At 38.4% G+C, this 20,122-nt stretch overlaps 1 protein-coding gene across 4 annotated transcripts in view; it reads right to left on the reverse strand.

Annotated features, from left to right (window-relative positions):
- The window catches only part of Fam135b (family with sequence similarity 135, member B), a 289,484-nt gene that overhangs the window by 232,131 nt on the left and 37,231 nt on the right, over nucleotides 1–20,122 (reverse strand). Inside the window, exon 1 of one of the 4 annotated variants that reach the window (XM_006521395.3) lies at nucleotides 180–5,343. The exons of the other annotated variants lie outside the window; for them this stretch is intronic. The gene's annotated coding sequence lies outside the window, so the exon portion shown is untranslated. Of the gene's footprint in view, nucleotides 1–179; nucleotides 5,344–20,122 lie in introns of those variants that run through there. 4 annotated transcript variants of the gene reach the window in all.

The following is a 20,122-nucleotide window of genomic DNA, read 5'->3' on the forward strand; positions in this document are numbered from 1 at the left end:
ATTTTACCCACGTATCCTAGTTTGTTCCTTATGATAGCCTTAAAGGTGGATGATGTTTCTCTAGCAAGAAAGTACTCACATGACAAAGAATCTGAATAAGATTCAAACAGGATCAATGTGAGGCAGGACTTGATCCCAACACAGTTACTTTTGGCACTGTATCTGTCATGAGCACTTACTTGAAAACATTAATGACCACTGACAAGGTTAGCATCCGAGGTGGGTGTCTCATCAGTTAAGAAGTGTATAGGGAGCAGACAGGGGTAGAACATCTTCATGTATCCATAAAGACATCCAGAGAAAATACAGATCTAGTCCTTGTTGGTATGTTCTCCAGAGAGGCCTTAATAGAATGTCCATTGTTCACAATACTCTCACTCATTGGCTGCATCAGACATTCTGTTGGGAATTGTTTGTGCACAATAAAGATTGAAGTGTCAGATCAGTCTAAGCCAACCTCCAAGGTAGAGAGAAAATAGATAGAGCACAGACAGCCCTATCTCCCAGGGCTCCATCCTATACTTCCTTTGAACCTGAGTTCTAACAGCTGCTTTTCATGAGAACTGGAGAGTATTAGAAGATGAACATGATAAGAGAAACATTGAAACCTCAGATCATATACCAAGTTATGGTGCCAAATCAGTATTACTTGTCATCCAGTAAATGCAAATTGAAATCATAACATGTGATGTCACAATGACTAGAATTCCAAGAGAAGATGCAAACAACACCAAGTGAGAGCATTGGATAAAAACATACTGTAGCATTTATGCATTTCCTTCTAAGTTGAAGTGGCCACTTTAGAAAAGTACCATAGCTGAGTCCTTTGTACACATATGGACTGGGTGCCACCATCATTCCTTGCAGTGCTCCACTGATGAAAAATCTCATCAAAAGGTATAAATGAATTGTGGTATATCCAGGCTTTGGATATAATATGGCAGAATATGAAGCCTACTCTGGGCTCTCTCTATATAGCAATAAGCACAATTTGAAAAATTATGTTTAGGTAAAATTAAAAGTCTGCCATGAAAGAATCCATAATTTCTGATCACATTTGCATAAATCTATTCGGAACCAAGTAAAAGTAATCTATGCTCTTGGGTATCAACAAAGTAACTGTCAATATGTGAAAATGACTGGCAAGGAGCATGGTCCATTTCTGGGATGTGGACGGTTTTCTGCGGCTGGATCTGGGGACTGATTAAACTAGTTTTTGTGTTTGGGAAACGTTTCTCAAGATCACATACATGTATACAAATTTTGGTTTTGTTTGTTTATTCCATTTTGAGACACGATATCACTCTGTAGCCCAGGATAGCCTGGAACTTGTTATTTAGCTCAGACTTGCTTCAAATTTGTGTAAGTCTTCCTTCTTCAACCTCCTAAGTGCTGGAATTACAGGTATGAGACATCATATGTAGATCATGAATATGAATTTTATTATAATTATTATAATAAAATATCAATTCCATAGTATTAATGATGTGTTGGCTAATGTATGTCCTTCAGTTTGATTTTTACAAAATTACTATCTTGAAACGAACGGTATTTGAATGATGACATTTAAAATCCATTAATCTAAGATCTGGAACTCTAAACCAATAGAGGGAAAATACTTCAGGCACTTTCTGAATGGGACTCCAGATACTCAGAAAACAGAAAATTGTTGACTAAAAGATTTCACAAAACTAAAAGGCATTCTTTGTAGCAAAGGAAAAGGAATCAAGAGAGGAGACCACCTACGAAATGGGAGAGAAACTTTCTAGCTACGTACCTGACAGAGGATAAATAGTTAGCATATACAAATCACTCAAGAACTACACAACAAGACAAACAAATAACACAGTCAGTACATGGGCTAATGGGATGAGTAGGTAGTTCTTAACTGATGACACACGAGTGTCCAATAAGCATGAAAGCCTTCAACCTCAGGAGACATTAGAAGCATGCAAGTAAAAGCTACATTGAATTTCCATTTCATTCCCATCAGAATGACAGCCATTAAGGAAACAAACAAACAAATACTGTTAAGAACATTGACAAACAGACACTTTCTATACTGCTGGTGGAAACTAGTCCACTCATTATGGATGTCAGTAGAAAGTATCCTCAAAATGGCAATTTAAAACAAAGAAACAAAACAAAAACAAACAAACAAACAAACAAACAACCTGCCTTATGATCTAGATAAACTTCCCTGGGATATTTACTTAAAAGACCCTAAGTCAAAACATCACACAGATGCTTTTATGTCATAGTTTATGCCAATACTAGTCATGATCAATAAGTTGTGGAACTCGACCTAGGGATCTGCCAATAGTGTAATGAGTACTGGAAAGGTGGTATATACACACAGCAGAATAGTTCTTAGTCCTAAAGAAGATGTAATTACATCATTTGAAGGAAAATACATGCAATTGAACATGATCATATTATGTGAACATTATATATTATTAAATTAATATGTCTCAAAAAAGAGTCTGATTTTCTCTCATTTTAGGATTCTAGCCTTTAGAGCTTCATCAAAGCATATGTGTATACACAATGCAAACATAAAAACAAAACTTTCTAGGTTGTCAAAAGGAATAATGGGGTGGGACAGGATGGGCAAAGGTCAGTGAGAAGTGAAGATACATACTCTATTTTGAATACTCATTATACACTTGCATGTAACTCAGTATAATATAATTTAAAATCTAATAAATAATTAATCCTGTATTTGTGAAGTGAGAAATACGAGGTTCATTTTGGCAAAACAGTTATGGAAATAACGGTGAAAAACTTAGTCTTCAACATGTTGATGAATGAGTGAGCGAGGCTGAGTTTGTGAATGAGTGAGAGTGAGTTTTGTAAATGAGTTAGTGAGTGTGTGACAGTAAGTTAGTAAATGAATAGTGAGTGAGTGTAAGTTAATGAATTTAATAAGTAAATAAGTCAGATCAATGTTTTTACTTTAAGACATCATCAATCTACTGTCCATTAAATAGCATGGCAAGAGCCACTAAATCTAGACTTGTATATACATATCCTCTAACACAGTGAAGTTCATTTAGATCTAAAAATCATCATATCAAAATAGATATTGCATCGTGCTCTGATAATTTCCTACATTTCCACTGATACTGTATTCATGAGGTCTATTTTCTCCCTACCAGAAGCAGCACAATTCACCTGAACCACTCCGTACTTTTCTAGGTCTCTTAACCCAGAGACTCACATGCTTAATATTCTCTCCCTAAAGATCTGTCCAAAACACCTATTTTTCTCAAAGCCTGCGACACATGCAACCTCCTTAGAATTCTCTTTGATTCCTTTATGTTTTGTCAGCTTCTCCTGGAGCTTTAACAGCACCACCATAAGACCTTTCCATCAAGTAGGTGTCAATCATGTGCAATGCTGTGAGATAAATGTTTTATGAAAGCTTGAGATCCCATAATTTCTAAAACACTATTGATGTGCTCTTGACTTTGTAATATCCAAATAAGGAAACATATGAGCAAGAGCCATGAGAGTTTCACAGTAATACCTTATTCTCAAATTGATCCAAAAACAAAACAAAAAAAAAAACAATTGACTATGAATTAAGTCCACCCACACATTTGGGAATTGGATGGCTTGGGGTCAAACCAGGCATTCAAAATCATGGACTTACAGTAGGGTACATGGCTGATATAGTGTATATTTACACTGGGGTATAGAGAACCAAGACAGAGAGGTATATGTCAATAACTGGGTAGATCCTATGTATGCTATATAGGAATCATAAAAGAGGCATGTAACTCAGGATGACATCTGCAGTTGCTATCTAATGTACCCAGAGACGTCAAGCAATGTATTCAAAGACATGTCAGAGTGACAGGAACTACGCTGTTCTTAAAATCCACAGGCCCTTCATGCTTTTACACCAGGCTCTTTATACTAAAAAACTTAAAGGTCCAGACGCCTGAACTTGAGCAGGGAATATGACAAATCTACAACCAATGTCCAATGAAAGCATCCTTTCCTTCTAAGTTATTACCTTTAAGCTTTTTTTTTTCTTTGCTATTTTGAATGCAGTTTTCCATTCATCTCTCAAAATCCAATTCAAATATTCTCTTTTCTGGGAAGATTTCCTAAACCTTATATCCACTGTTTCATCCAACCAACTAAGGACCTATTATGATGCAGGAGGCAGATAGAAAGGTTCCAGGACTCAATGGTGAATAAAAAGTCATGCTCTTTGCTCTTCTAAAGATTACATTGTGGAGAAGCACATGCAACACTTGCCAATGCAATCTCCACCTGCGGTAAATGCTACAAATGCAGAGTACTTGGGCTTTCAAAAGGATACTGGGGCATTAGAACTAGTTATCGAGGTCAGGGGAGGTTGCCTAGTGCTCATGCAGTGCTAATTAGCCTGGCACTGCCTGTGCTCTGAGCTAGAACTTATTGCATTGTATGTAGTTTATATTCCTCAAGTCATGTGTGACCCAAGGACAGGATCATGCTTTATCAACACCTTGATCTCCTGCCCTAGAAACTGCCAAGGTAGCATATTATAGGAGGCTGCTGGAGCTCCCTTAAAGTGGCTTTTATTAACATCGCATTTATCCCTGCCATTCTTGTAGACTAGATATAGTACACCATTACTACTAGAAAAAAAAAAAATAACAAAGATGTCTACACAAAAGCAAGATGCAAATGACAACCGGTGTTCTTGCTATACCCTGGTACTTCAAGGTCAAAAACAACCATTTGCTGATGACAAAAGAAATAAGTAAGCTGAAGACCCCATGCACAGCAAAGCTACTCTGCTCACAGCCTTTCTCTGGTTCTTTGATGGCAATTACACAAGCCGGTGGCTTATGCTAATGAGTGCCTGCAAATCCAATTTGATGATTATGTTTTGTATTAAGCCTAGTTAAAACAGCAGCTTACAAATAAGAGCAGAGATGAGGGTGTTACTAGCCAGTGCAGAGTAGAGATCAAATAAGCTGTCTTGTCAAAGGAAATCCATCCTTAGGAGCTTGTCTTAGAGCCCCTCCCCTCTGTGTGTGTGTGTGTGTGTGTGTGTGTGTGTGTGTGTGTGTGTGTGTGTGTGTGTGTGTATGTATCTGTCTGTATGTATGTATGTATGTTTGTATGTGTGTGTGTTTGAAGGACTGTTGTTTGTGTTTGTGCCATCTGCTGCTCAAGTCCTCCTTCAGAAACCCTGCCAAACTACCACAGTAGAGAAGAAACTGAGACAAACCCCAAGCCTGAGAAGATAAGTCCCAGGTGATACAGGAAGATAGAAACAAAATTGAAATTCTGGTTCCCAGCATCTTGATCGTGTGGTGGTAATTGTGTGTGTGTGCGGGGGGGGGGGGGGGGGGAGTGGGAGGGGTACAAGACTCCTTGAAAAACACTCAGTGATTTTGATAGGACAAAGGAATCATGAGTTTCAAGCCAAGGTGGAATCATCAGCATTTGAAGTTCCCCTCAGGTTAGCGTGGATTCAGTGTGGATTAGTTGGTGTGGATTGCCATCCTAGCATGGCCCTTGATGCCTTCACTCCTTCCAGTCCACACCACTCTAGGTAGCTAGCTCGGCAGTGAGCTGATGCTCTTTAGCTGCTTGACAGCCACCTTCCTGAACTCTGGCTACATTTTCATCTGATAACATATGTCCCTACTTACTGACCATTTACTGTGAGCTACACCCAGTAGGGTCCTTGATTTACAGTTCTTCCAGAAGAAGATGGTATGGCTACTTAAGATATTTAGTATGCAGCCCGGATATCAAATAATGCACGCATTTACCCTGAAACTGGGTGGCTGGAAGTAAAAACTGATTGATTCTTCACACATTTGTGAAATATAGGGATTTCACTATATGAAATTCTCAAAGAATTAATAAAGCTATTGCTATCTAAACAAACAAACAAACAAAAACCAAAATGATTAAGAACTCATATGTCAACTCAAGGTCAGCTTTAGAATGTGAGTGAATGAATAGAATGAATAAAATTCCATCAACACCCCCCCACCCCATCTCTCTATGAAGTCAGAGTTCCTGATCTCACTGGCCTCCAAGAGAACAAAACCCAGGAGGAAGAACAGATGCTATGCTCTTTTAAGACTCTGCCTTGAAAAGTAAACAGCACCCTTCTGGCCATGCTCTGCTCTTCAAGCCATGTGACAGAACTGGCTCAACTTCTAGGAAGTGGAGAAAGGCTCTGCCCCTCAGGGAGAGATCACACCACTCTATGGTGTCCCACTATGTGGAACAACACTGCAAATATTGTTTCAGACATCTTTAGAAATAACAGCTACTAGATTGCATTAGTGAGGACTGGGTTTTCATAACTCTGACATGTCTGTGTTGTTATCAACCATGTGTCCATAGACAGAATGATTTATTTCTCAGAGGCTCATTGTTTCTCCTAAAGAGGATCTAATAGCAGCTACCTCACAGAACCCATTATGGGACAACTTGCCCTACACTGAAAGATGCCCTACAAAGCTGCTGTTATTATAGTGTTCTTGCAATATGTTATCCAAATCTGAATAGCACTGAAAGTGGAGGAATAGAAGACACTGTGTGGTGTCATTTAATGACGAGAACGGGGTTACATAGGAATTTGTGTTCACCTTCTGATGATACTTATGTTAGACCTTGAAAACTAAATAGAAACTCAAAGGTTCACTCAGTTAGTGGGGCACTTATCTAGGTAAAACAGACACCACCTTGGGGCTGCCAGGTTGGTGTCCTGATTCTTTCTAGTCTAAGATGTCTTCCAAATACATACCTTAACTGATCATGAAACCTTTCTTTCCCAGCCTGTCTTTGTACATTTCTAACTCTGCTAAGTATATATTTGTAAGTGGATTAGGATTTGAACTAGTTCAAAGAGAGGAGATGTCATACTCACATTTACCATGGCATTATCAAGCAAAGTGTATGCACAGTACAATACTGCATGCAATGTGCAGAGTGCATACACCCACTGAACTCATCATGGTAGTGGAGTTATATGTCTTCAGTTTATTCAGGGTGATGATTTCCTGGAAAACCTTGATATTCCCTGCAATAATTAAGCTATTCAACAGAAGTATACATGACAAAGAGTGACATTGTATTATGGATCTATGAAGTAATTGGTTCTTAGAAGATTCTGATGGGCAAAGGATGGCATCGTCAGAGGGAAAAGTGAAACATGAAACAGGATAATGGTGCCCATGGATTGTAACAAAAGATGAATGACAAACACATAGAGTTCATAGCAGGTGCCAACAAAATTACGTCTGACTTTCCAACAATAAAAAGCAACCTAAGAGCAATTATCAATGGCAACTCCATCTCGTGGCATGTGTACTGTATGTTTGTGTATATAATCCTCATAAAACATAATGAAATAGTGGTAAATTATTTTGTTGGTGAGTGAATTTATGTTGTGATAGACTTAGTAAAGGTGGTGAGAAGATGATATTTCCAGGACTCACCCTCTATCTCCTTGATACTTGAATTGATAACTGTATTGAAGCCTTACAGTGGATCTCTGACCAATAAACAAATTCATTCTATGGAGAAAAGGAAGAATGGGTTTCTTGTAAATGAAGGTGAAGACACCAATGAGAAGCTGCTCTGCTGGTTCTGCAAAAGTGCCAGATGTCAATATAGATAAGAACTAAATTAGTGGAGAAGAGAGATGCTGCAGCTGTTGTAAATGTACCCATCTTTGGGAAGTATGCTATGGGGAAATCACAATCTTTTCTGCTTGTACCACTGTTGCTAAATCAAGAAAGCACCATACTTGTCCTGGAGATGACAGCCCTGACTCTGGGTACACATTCTAAGCTTAGGCAAGCTGTAGTCACAAGGGTGGAATATTATTAGTTTCGCTGTGTTTCAGCTCCAGATTTCTCCGTGAATCATGTGTGCATGAATCATAGTCACCGCTCCTCATATTTTAGAAGCAGATGTATAATTTTTCTTATCCAAGAAAAAAAATCAATTGCTGCCTAAATATGACTCTACTGTTGTCTCTGAATCTCTTTGATTTATTCAATTCCAAACCTTCCTTTTGGGGAAGAGTGAGAATAATTAGCAAAGTTTTAAAAAGAAGAAGGTGACTTTATTCTGTATTCCATCCAGGATTCTACTTTATGCTTTAAAGGCGAGGTAGACGTAAGTATTCCCATTTTGTAGAACAGGAATCTGAGACTCAATGTGAGCAATTTATTGATGCAGAGTGTCACAGCTAGTGGTCAGATGGAGCTAGGATTCCGCCTAATTGTGCTACACACTAAATCTTTGGTTGTCATCAGCCCTGATTGGTTTTCTGGCTTTCAGTGTAAGAGATGATAGCAGACAGACCAACACCAAATGAGTAATTTTTTTTTTTTAAATCTCATTTAGAGATGGCTTTCTACTCTCTCCACTAGTTGGTGTTTGTTGTCTATCAACATTTTAGGACCGATGTTTTAATTGTTCTGGTCCTTTTGAGTCTTTGTGAGAAATTGATAAATAGCAAGCTGGTTGCTCTGAAGGATATGGTGCAGGGACACAGGGACCAGTGATAGTGTTGTTCAAAACAAGTCAGACATGGGCAGAGAAAAAACCCCTTTCTGGCACCAGTCACAGACATCTTATGGTATACCTACTCTTCCCCTTTAGTAAGAGATCATTTTCAATCTTCCCAGTGCAACCAAACCTACATACCACCTTGTACTCTGGACAACCCACCATATGTCTTGTCTCTGAAACCCCTAAGCACAGAAGAATTCTAGAGTATTTTCTTCATCTTGCTAACAAGGAAACCAAAGCGTTGAAATTTGCACTGTCCACGGATGTACTGCTGAGTCCCCCTTTATTCCTACTGTATTACAGGAATAATTTCATTATGCTAAGCCATACTTCTTATCAATAACATAATAATATTTTTTCAATATTTTCAAGTGCAGCAATAATATCTATAAATACTCTATTGTAGAGGTTTTAAAACTCTCTATATATTTTCAATGATATCATCATTGGGGCTCAAAATATTTTAAAAACATGTCACAAATAAGTTTTCAAATGCTGCAGCCATGGTGGTGCACACTTTTAATCCCAATACTTAGAAGGCAGAGCAGGCAGATCTCAGTGAGTTCCAGATCAGCATGGTCTGCAGAGCAAGTTCTAGGACAGAGAAATGTAAAATTTAAATAAAAAAGCTTTTAAAAATTAACAAATATACAAATAGCCTTCAGTCCTGATCTGCATGTGATGTCCCTAAAGTATAGGTGTTAGTTTTTAATCACATGTTCATTTTGCTTAAAAATAAATTGTGGAGATTTCAAATCTAATTGCTCGATAGAACTGAATAAATAGTCTGAGACATCTGAGCTAAAGATTAGCCATCTCGATTCAGCATGCACTTAGAAACTAGCTTGCTCCGCTCTCCCTGCCAATCAGGGATATTCCATGTTTCTACAATCTTGCATTCCCTTTTACCCTCTATGATGGCCTGTTTGCCCTGTTGTGCTGAGGGTTCACATACGCTCACTTTACAATAGTGTCATGATAGGCATAGTTTCTTCCCCTTCATTAAAAAGTGACATTCAGGGAGCACAACAAACAATTTTTATCTTTTGTGGCAGAGGGCAAACAGAGAAATAAGCAACATGCATGGTAAAGCAGTATTAAGGGAACCTGAACATAGAAAAGGAGGCAATAATTAAGAAATTCTTAGTAGCTCCAAGGCTCACAAATGAGTTCAAAGATCATACTTTCATGCCCATAAATTCCATCTCACTGGAAAACACTACCAAAATACTTGAATATAAAGTATGCTACAACAAGAGAGTGTGTAAGTGCCCAATTCTGTAAGAATATTTATAAGATTGTATTCATTCTAGACACACAGCTTCAGTCAACATGCCTGCTTACTTTGCCAGTGGACAGTCACTATGCTCAGGGCATAGCCTCCTGCATGATGCAATGATAGCCAACATCCTGCAGGCCTCAACATCTATGTACTTTAGAGGAATCCTGGCAGCATAAAGAATTCTGTGAACACAACACAAATCACAACATCAAAGTAATATCCCTGCCTGGGCTTAAATCTGAGTGAACCTGTCTGTAACAAAAGTTACAGACACCCAATACTGGCATTTTTTAAAATTATTATTATTGCTTTTGAATGCTGGGGGTCTGACTATTTGGAAAATCACAATTGGGTCTAAATGCAAATTTGCCTATGGTATGCTCACTTTGAATAGGAATCCTACACTTGACTTAGCCAAAGGGCCAGGATATGATGTGAAATCTATATATAGCAGTCCAGTAAAGGACACACCAAGTGCAGTCTAATGTGACCATCAAGTCTGAGAAGTGCATGGATGACAAACATTGTGAGAATGAAAGGACAAACCATTTGGGTTTAATGAATTGATGGCATTTTTATGGGCTATACAACCTTACACGGATTCTTTAACCTTCCTGAGTCTTCATTTCAAGGTCTGTGAAAAGAACATGAGGATTTACTTCAGAGGGTTACTATGAGAATACAATTTGTTAATGTCTTTACTGTAGTGACAGTCACATTATATCCTTAGAGAGCAAAATTTCCTTCCCTTGCTAATTGGATCTCTGAGCACTGCATGAATATTGATAAGCAGGATGACATATGGAGAAAAAGTCCAAATGCCTTGGCTTGCTTGGCCAGCCACCACCTCCACTCCATGTTCTGACTTACACCAGCAGTCTGGCTTTATCTCCTCTTCCTGCCATTGTATAACTCCAATTCTAAATCCTTGAGTTGGCAATGCACTTCTATTTCTGGTGGAGATATGTTATATTGTCCTGGAGTATAGAAATAGAGAAAGAACTTGCAATGCAGTTGGTAGAGAATAACAGGGACAGTTAGCTCACAAACCTAGACGATCATCCCAGCTCCAGCACTTGCTAGAGCCACGAAGGTGGTAAGCTACTTAATTTCCTTAAATCTTGGGTTCCTGGGCTGTCAAGTGTAGATAAAACCTATACTCCTGTAGCATAAAACCTGAATTGCACTTGCTCTTGTTAGCAAACAATGCGCTGTTTCAAGTAGGGTGCCAACCACAACACAGGACTGCCTGCAACTATTGAGTGTATAGTAGCACAAGTAAGTCTATGAATACCTCCACTTATGAACTACAGAATTATTATCATTATTATTCTGAAGAGCAGTAAGATTTAGCAATTTGTTTGCTTGGTAATGCTGAATTCACTGGTTCTTGAAATGTCTCTGATCAGTCAAAGGTCTTATTTGTACTTAAAGTTGCTCACATGAAGAAACATCCCCAAGTATAAAAGCAGTCACCTTCTGTGTCTAGGAAACCTGTTCATTTTAATTAACCTAAAAGGTTTCTAGCAATTCATGTTGATAAAGCACTTTGACACCCTAAGAATAAGAGGCAATTTGAATATGAAGTTTTATTACAACAACATTTTTACAGTTATTCCTCAAGGAGCTCTTGAGCAATGCAGAGTCTCTAGAGTTTCTTGCCTCTCATCAGGAGGCTGCCCTGTGCTGCCCACTTAAGGATGAGGTGCCACTTCTTAAAAAAAGAAGAAGAAGAAGAAGGCAGAGTTAGACATGTTAATAAAACGGTTAAAATTAAGTGGAGATAGAATTTTTGCCCTTTAAATATCAGCTAAATGATGGATTCTTCTAAATCTACCAATCATATTTGGGTACATTTCAAAGAGCTATCAGGAAAAAAAAACCAGAAAGGGATAATAAATTAGTTTAAAAATATTTTCTGAACCATTGCCAGGAGAAAGGATACTACAACATAAATTGAACTCTGTTCTAAGTACCACAAGAACAAACATGGATCTATGGTCTAGGAGCAGAGTCAGAAAGAAGAGATCTATTTACTGAGAATGACCATCAGGGATAGGGTTTGCCAGATAAACAGACCTAGCAGACTTCTTGCTGAGTGTCGGTTATGGAGAACAGAAATAACTAAGAGAAGACAGAAGACAAAAAGCCAGATTTCAAGGGTGAGGCTTTCAGATCATCTCCTGCTTGAGTCCTTTGGGTCCAGTGTCTGGGAGCATTAGGTCTTCAGCAATAGGGACTAGCCTTCCACCTTTCATGGGTAAGCAATAGACTATAAAGTCTGAGGTGTCCTTCAAATTCAAAACAGGGCCTATCATGCCTGGAGTTGGGGCTTTGTTAGATATTCTATGAATATTAGGGAGAACATGGGCAGTCAAGTTGTGAAAATATATGTATTCAAAAAAAAAAAAAAAGAGGCCATGAATTTGAGAGAGCAAGGGGAGCTATGTGGGGTGGTTAAGAAGAGGAAAGGAGAAAAAAAATTATATAATTATATTTTAATTTTGAAAAACTAAAAATTTAGAATAAATAAATTATATGCAGGGTGCTACCAGAGCTTGGAGCATTTTAATAAAACTATATTTTATAAAGGACAGTACTCATGGGCCAGAAGAAAAATTCCAAAATTGACTATAGCTTAGCCAAGAAAAGAAATTTGGTAGCTCCACAAAAACACAAAATAAATGTGTATATAATTTATACACAAAGTGGAGTCCTCCTGCGCTGAAACGTGTCTATGGTCTTTGCTACCATAATGTGCTTCACAGCTCCTCCTCACTCTCATGTTATCATCATACCAACCCCTCCCTCAACACTAGTCCTCTTGCTTCCTACACTGAAAATAAAGCAAGCATTGGAGAACGACCACAAGACTTGAGTAGCTAAATATTTCATCCATAAATCCTCCTGGGTTCAAGTCTTTATCTACACAGAATTTCCTATTAATCTCTACCTCAAGGTCTAAGTATCCATTTTATTGGCAATAAATCAGACCTCAGAGGGGGGTCAGCTTTTAATATTAGCATCTTCACAAATGGTTGTCATTAGTAAAGAATAATTTTTTTCTAAACCATTCCACAATAGCTTCATGTATTTATGACTGTATTCTTGATTCTAGACTAATATTTTTACAGATCACAAATAGGAGAATTTACCCTTATTGGGCTCAAGGATATCCAGCATTGTTCTATTGAAATTAACTTCCAGTGTGACTGGGTAAGCTCCTACCAGGTTCATGTTCCAGTGCAAACAGTAAATGCATCAAAACACTCCTTTGAAGGCAAAGCAATATAGCTGAGAGCAGACAGGTTCTCAAGAAAAACTGACTTTTTCAGATTCAGAAAAGTAATAGAACAAGTTACTGTTTGGTTTATCACAAGGCCAGGGACAATTGGTAGAAAAGATAAAAATCTCAAACACCAGAGGGAGGAGATCAGGATGATTTCCAAATGAAGAAGAAATGCAACAAAGACTCCAAAAAGAGAGGACATGTTCTTTGTACAAATTCTAGACACATCTCTTGAATCCAGACCACATGTATGAGGGCAAATTCCAATTACACAGCCTAAAGATGAAAGATCAGAACTTAGTAGAATCCTGGGACAGGTTCAGGAGATAAGCCTCCCTGTAGAATAGGGAAGGAAAGATGTTGAGGTTGTTGAAAGACAATTAGGATTGAACTTGGTGAATACAAAAGTAAAGGTGAGAAAGTCAAACATATCATTGTATAACATGGGAGAATGGCAAATGATGTTAAGGGAGCAGGGTAGGCCATTTTCTCTCTACAGTAGGTCAGAAAGTGCTGCTAAAGCAGGTAACATACGAGATATGTCATGAAGAATATACTAGCGCTCCAGTCTGTGAATTGGGTATAACATTTAAGACCAGTAGAGTAGCAACATGAAAGTTAACAGAAGTGCTGAACATTTAAAACACCTGCATGGGGCTTCTATCCTACAACAGCACCATCTTTAAACAGAGTGAACTAGATATACTTCCAGCCCTCAAAGTTTCCTCTCCAAAGATACAAGGAAATACCATTGCAGACTGTGTTAGGCATTTTTATTACACTTGCATACACATATCTCATTGTACTTGCCCATATTTCACTCATGTAATTTTACCTGTGAAACACAACACACACACACACACACACACACACACACACACACACATTCACAGCCCTTCTTCCTCCCCACTAGGAGAGTTTTAAGGAAACAAGTAGGACACAGGATAATGGGGGTGAGGTGTGAGGGAGAAGAGGGAATTTTAGAGAAAAGATCAGGAAGAATTAACTCATTGAAGAGGTATTTGAGTAGAAAATAGAATCAATAAGAATGAGTCCTTCTGTCACCTACAGAGATTGACAGGGAGAAGAAAGAGAAAACAGCAAAGCCCTAAATTAGCAGGACATTTTTAAGAAGAACTGCTCATAGGGCAAGAAAGGCTGGAACCAGCAGACTGAAGGTAACAGAGGTGGGAAATGGGATCTGAGAGACACAGTATCCAACCCATTTAGACCATGTATGGTACATGGGGTTCAGCAGGGAGTGAAACCTAGTTATAGGCCCTAGAAGATTTTAAACAGAGACACAACCTGATCTCATTTACATTTTAAGAGATGCCTTTCACTGCTGCACAGTTAACAGAGTGCTTGTGAGCAGAGGTGGAGTGAAGAAAACTCACTGAAAGGATATTAAAACCAAGCAATCAGAGGGTACTGGTGGCTGGGACGGGGGTGGGGTAGGGCTATATGAAGTGATACACGCAGAGTGCAGGTTGCGCTGATGGCCAAGCCATTACACTTCCTGAGGGTTCAGATGAGGAAGGCGAATGGAGGACATTTCTAAATTCTTGGCTATTGACATCCACTAAAATTGGGAAAGTGATCAGGGATGCGGTAGGGGGAAAACAAGCAGGGAGTGTGGAATATGCTATCATGAGGTGATGCTAGACCCTGAAGCGAATGGATACTGAACACACAGGTCTGAAGGTAAGGGTCAAAACTGGAATAAGGAGTAGGAGGTGATAAATCTATAGAAATGTCCAAAGACTTGATGGCCAGAGCTGTGGCCTCAAGAACAAGAGTCAAAGGTCAAGAAATGTAAAGTCTTGTCCTTGGAGCAGAAAACAGAAGAGCCATATACATTTGAGACAGAGAATCATATAGAAAATATAGGACTTAAGAGAGGGCATGGGAACGAGTGGTAGGGAACTGGGGTGTGAGAGCTGTCAACATGGTTTTCATACATGTGTGAAGTCATTGAAGAACAAATTTATTTATTTTAATTAAAAAGAATCCTGCCATATTGCTTAAAACCATAAATTAATAAATAAATTAATTTTCTTTTGACGGTTACATATGACATGTAATACTTAAGAGTTCTGTGTTGGTGAGAAACAGGAGAAGCTAGAGATAAGGCCTGAGAAGAACCTAAAAGGTTCTTCTAACACTACCAACAGCTATCACCAACTCAGTCTTAAAATTATGAGCTGCTCAACGTTTGAACAATTTCCCCCATGAAGAAGCCTCCTGTACAAGCTATGACAGGCTTTGTGAAAAGGCTGTCATTTGAATGTAAGGTCCATAGCGTCTTTCCCTCCAGCCTGTGTCTCAGTTGGGGCTTGACACAAAATCATCCTGAACAAACCCTGTCCAGTTGTTGATGCTCAGTGTTGAAAGCTGGGATTCTTTGGCTGCACTCCACTCCTGTTTCTTGTCTTTTCATGGCATAATTCCTTGCCCTGCAATTACCATGGCAACTTTGTGGGTGGGGAGAGATGGGCCCCACTCCAAAACAGGTTGACAGTGACAGATGTTACTTCTGTTCATAATTGGTACCTGAACAAATGCCTGGGTCACCACATTAGCATGGCTCAGGACATCTCTCCCCAGGCCATTAGCCCCCCAAGGAAACACAGATTGCAATTAAGGTCCATGGAAATTGCATTGTTTCCTGCCCAGTTGAAGCCTCCATTTATCCATGGGGAAGTTTATAAGGCACAGGCTCTAGTATGCACACACTTGAAAATCTTTGCTAAGGTCCCTCCACAAAGACAGTGTTTTCCCAAGTTATAGACCCTTGCACAAGTTATCTGTTATCATCTCACAGTGAGCCAAAATGGTTGGTATAAGACTGAGTGCACTAAGCAAATGATTGAACAGTGAGAGTTAAATAGCTGATCATGCAGAAGCCCTGACATGCTGAGTCCCAAATCTCAGGCCCAAGATAAAAAAATAAAATAAGCTGGGCAGTGGTAGCACTTGGGAGGCAGAGGGAGGTGGATCTCTGAGTTCGAGGCCAGCCTGGTCTACAGAGTGAGTTCCAGGACAGCCAGGGCTATACAGAGAAACCCTGTCTGGAAAAAAAAACAAACATAAAAAATAAAAATAGAATAAAATAAAATAAAATGAAATAAAAACCTACATGTCCCAATCCACAAAATATAACCACCAAACAGGCTATAGATGAACAGACAGGTCTCAAAAGATGAAGGACAAATGACCATAAACATACAAAAAAATATATAACTGTTTAACTTCATCAAAGAAAGGGAAAATAAAGCTAGATTAAGATTCCATTTTACCCTAGGCAAGGTGACAATCATCAGGAAAACAGTGCACGTATCTGCAGCTGCAGCACTAGCCAGAGTCACTGGGTTTTATATACAAGTGGACATAAAGTTAGGAAGATGTGGAGTTGTTGAGTGGGGATGAGGAGTTGTTGGAGAATTGTAGGGTATATTTAACAATCAAGATATATTTTGAACATTTATAAAATTTTCAAAGAAGAAATAAAAATATATAAAAGCCAAAATGAAAGGAAAGGGAGGGGGAGGGGAGGGGAGGGGAGGGGAGGGGAGAGTGTATTATTTGGGAATTTTGGGGGGCACTGAGACTGAGAATGAAGCCCTTAAATCAAGTTATGACGACTAGTCTTCAAATGTATCCACATCATTATCATGATGTCATGAGTTTAGCATGCGTAGTGAGCATAGCCTAATATAATATTTGCATTTTTCCTCAACTCTTTCTCCCTTCTATGTATAGAACATAAATTTCATGGCAGTAAGGCACTTTTTGAACGTGTGATTTAGTTGTTGATCTCTCAAAACAGTGCCTGCTCAGACAAGATATTAAATAAGTAGTTGTGTGCAAAGAAGAGAAAATTGGGAATTTGAAATTAAGAAGTAGTAAGGGTTTGTGTGCCTATACTGGGGGGAGGTTCAGACTGTTAATATTAAGAGTTAATATTGAAGTATATGTATTATTATTGCATTTGTTTTTCCTATCTGTTTTAGCTGTTTTGGACTTATTTGTTCTCTGTAACCTCTTAGGTGTGTCTATTCATATTCTGACCTAAATGTTCTTTCTAAACTTCCTGTAGTGCTTGCTTAATCGCCATCAAATCCCGTAATCTATGTCTAATCTTTATCTCTCCATGAATTTAATAGTTTTTCTCAGTATAATAAGACGGGTTCAACAATCACGGCCTTTCAGAATTTAGAATACATATTTTCAGGGAAAAGAAAGTCAGTTTCCTTTGGGGATGCAGCTGCTGAGAGACTAACCATGATGCTCCTATAGCTATCAATAAGTGGACTCAGTGGGTTTTAAAAATAGTGTATTAATTTGGAAGAGGAAAGAGTGGAGGAAATGGAGAAGGTGATTCAGGTGATCCGAATATATTATATGCTTATATTAAATTCTTAAGCAATAAAAATTTTAAATGCATATATATATATATATATATATATATATATATATATATACTGACACAGATATATTAAAGGTTTTATAATCAGTTAAATTGATAATCTGTTAGGCTGTAGAGAAAGAATATAAAAGTTCAATCAGGGCAATCCATATTCTAGGTATCTTCCAGATGGCAGAGAGTAATGATTTTTCTTCTCCAAAATTCATTTACTTATCATACCCCTCTCTCAATTTAACACACATAAAAAAAGAAGAGATCTTAAGATGTTGCATGACTTCTGTAAGGAGTATGAATTGAGGACAAGAATCAAGATTTTCCTAGTATAGTAGCATCAGCTTAGAAATATAGTTATTACTTGGTAACTGGAAAGTTCATTAAAGGCCCTCTTTGGATACCTCATAGAACATTATATAGTATTTGAATATAACATATACACTTCCCCCTCGAATATTTCAAAACATCTCTGCATTGCCTATAACATGCAGTATAAATACTGTTTGCTTTTGTTACAGCATAATCTTTAAGATAATAAAAAAAATCTATGCTTGTTTATACAGACCAGTAATTTTTATATATTTGTTGTATAATTAGTTAAAGCAATAAATTAAGAAACTGTGAAAATAGAGGTCTAATAATAATTAAACAATGAGAAGAAACCCTTCACTGACTGCGATGGTTCCTATCTGTCTTCTCAGCACATTGGGTCTTACCTCAAGGATAAGAAAATGAAAAAGGAAAACAGGAGAAGGAAGGGAGGGGAAAAGAGGAGGAGAAGGAGGGAGGTGGTAAGAAATGGGAAGAGGAGGAGGAGCAGGAGAGAGTAGTTGATCATCTCTTTATTACCACAATGCATTTATATGACTCTGTTTAATTTTTTTTCTCAGTGCCTATTTATTGTGCACTTAGACTTTGCCAAACACAATAGAACATTCTTAAATAGATGCTATTTACCATTTATGATCCACTGTCAATATATTTAAAGTGCCAAGTTGCTGGATGTAACTGATTTAAGTTCTATCTTCCCTATTCTAAAATTGTTATTTTTCCACCCTATTATCTCTAGTTAGTCTCTACCACCAAACACAAAGCAAAATAAAACAAAGAGGAGGAGAGTCAGTCAGAAATATAAAAACAATCAAAGATTCTGGAGAATAGTCAGCCCATTATGCCAGGCACTCTACAGCAAGTGGAATGTAAAAAGTAATAGATCTTCAATTCGACAAGTCCCCAAGGTAATGAATTCCAAGCACATAATACTGCATCAAAAAGGCTTGCTGTGCTGGGAGTCCCCACTCCCAGAGGGAGAAGCTGGTGTACTCTGCCTGGGTCTATAATTCAGTAAGACATGAACAGCAATGGAGTTTGGGAAATACATTGATTTTAATGCCGTACACTGACCAGTCTGAAAGAACTATATAGTGTTTCTCAAGGGAGGATGGGACTAAGTCACCTTGTCCCTAGTTAAGGGGGCTCCTGGTGCAGTCTGCATCCCATTATGTTAGTGGATTACAGACCACAGCAGCTTCCCCTGCTGAGGAGTTAGAGTTCACACAAAGACTTGAGTTAAATAGAAGGTAAGGAAGGGCCCCATGAGGTCCTATCTCCAGCCAGGGTACAGACTCTTATATGGTGAGGTGATATGGCCCATTGTCTACCCTAATGCCAAGCAGTAATCCCTTTATTTTTCATCACATCTGGGTGAAGGAGGTTTTGTCAAACACCAAAAATAGAATAGGAAATGAATGTCCCAGAAATAAGTGATTGAGAAAAAAATTGAAATCTTGTCGATCCTGACAAAGGCCCCATTTCTTTTATGGCTCCAAATAACTTCTCTGAAAAGGAGGCACAAAACATGAGCTCAGTACCTCTCCTCAGTATTAAACATATTATGTTTAGCTATCTCAGCCTTAAACTATAAGAGATAAGAGCAGAAAATAGAAGCGCTAACGAAGAAAGACAGTATGTGGTCTTTGGAAATCATATATCAAACCTGGAAGCCAGCAGCCACAAATAGAATTGCTAATTAGGCATTCCAGGGCATGCTTTACTTCCATAATTATCATTAATTAATTACTTAGTTCAGCTAGTATTTACTAAACACTGCTCAAGAAACTGAGGGGAGGAGAAGAGAGAATGCCAGTAACACACACGGGGCCTAATGGCCTTTTGCTGGAGAGACACAACAAAACCAAAAGACATACATTGAACATAATATTCAAGTCTCAAATAGGAACCCGAGGTAGTAATCAGACACAGAGCTGAAGATTCAGCTTTTGATTGTTCTTAGCCGGGGAACACAAGTGACTGCAGTCTTTGAAACTTAAATTATCTATTTTCACACCTAAGGAGAAAGGGTTTCTTCCTGTGTTCCAGTTGGATGAGCTAAACCAACTTCTCAAGGTAATCCAAGATAAAAAGGAGAAAGCAGCTGCTCTCTGGGCTCCTTTTCTTTTGCTGTGATTAACAGTGTCATCAAAATCAACTTGGGGAAGAAAGGGGTTATCTCGTCTTACACCCTCAGTCAAGAGTTGACCACTGAGAGAAGTAAGGGCAGGAACTCAAGGCAGGTGGC

Source organism: Mus musculus, chromosome 15, assembly GCF_000001635.26.
Source record: "Mus musculus strain C57BL/6J chromosome 15, GRCm38.p6 C57BL/6J".
Classification (NCBI taxonomy): Eukaryota; Metazoa; Chordata; class Mammalia; order Rodentia; family Muridae; genus Mus; species Mus musculus.